The following is a 263-nucleotide window of genomic DNA, read 5'->3' on the forward strand; positions in this document are numbered from 1 at the left end:
CATGAATCAAATGGTGTGAGGTAAAGGGGGAGGAAGGGGGGGAAGAGGAGAGGGTGATGGTGGGAGGTAGAGGGTAAAGGCATGGAAAAGCTTGGTAGAGAGATTAAAGAGATGCCCCAGGCTCATTTTCCTGCACTGTGGACAAGGTGATGTCACTACACATTTCACTGAGGGATCTCCCAGAGGAAGGCAGGGAGTGGGGGGAGAAAGAGAATGAGAAAGTGTGTGTGTGTGTGTGTGTGGTGGTGGTGGTGGTGGTGGTG

The sequence above is a fragment of the Seriola lalandi genome, unplaced genomic scaffold (assembly GCF_002814215.2).
Source record: "Seriola lalandi dorsalis isolate HSWRI2012SDOR001 ecotype SW California unplaced genomic scaffold, Sedor1 jcf7180002054916, whole genome shotgun sequence".
Lineage (NCBI taxonomy): Eukaryota > Metazoa > Chordata > Actinopteri > Carangiformes > Carangidae > Seriola > Seriola lalandi.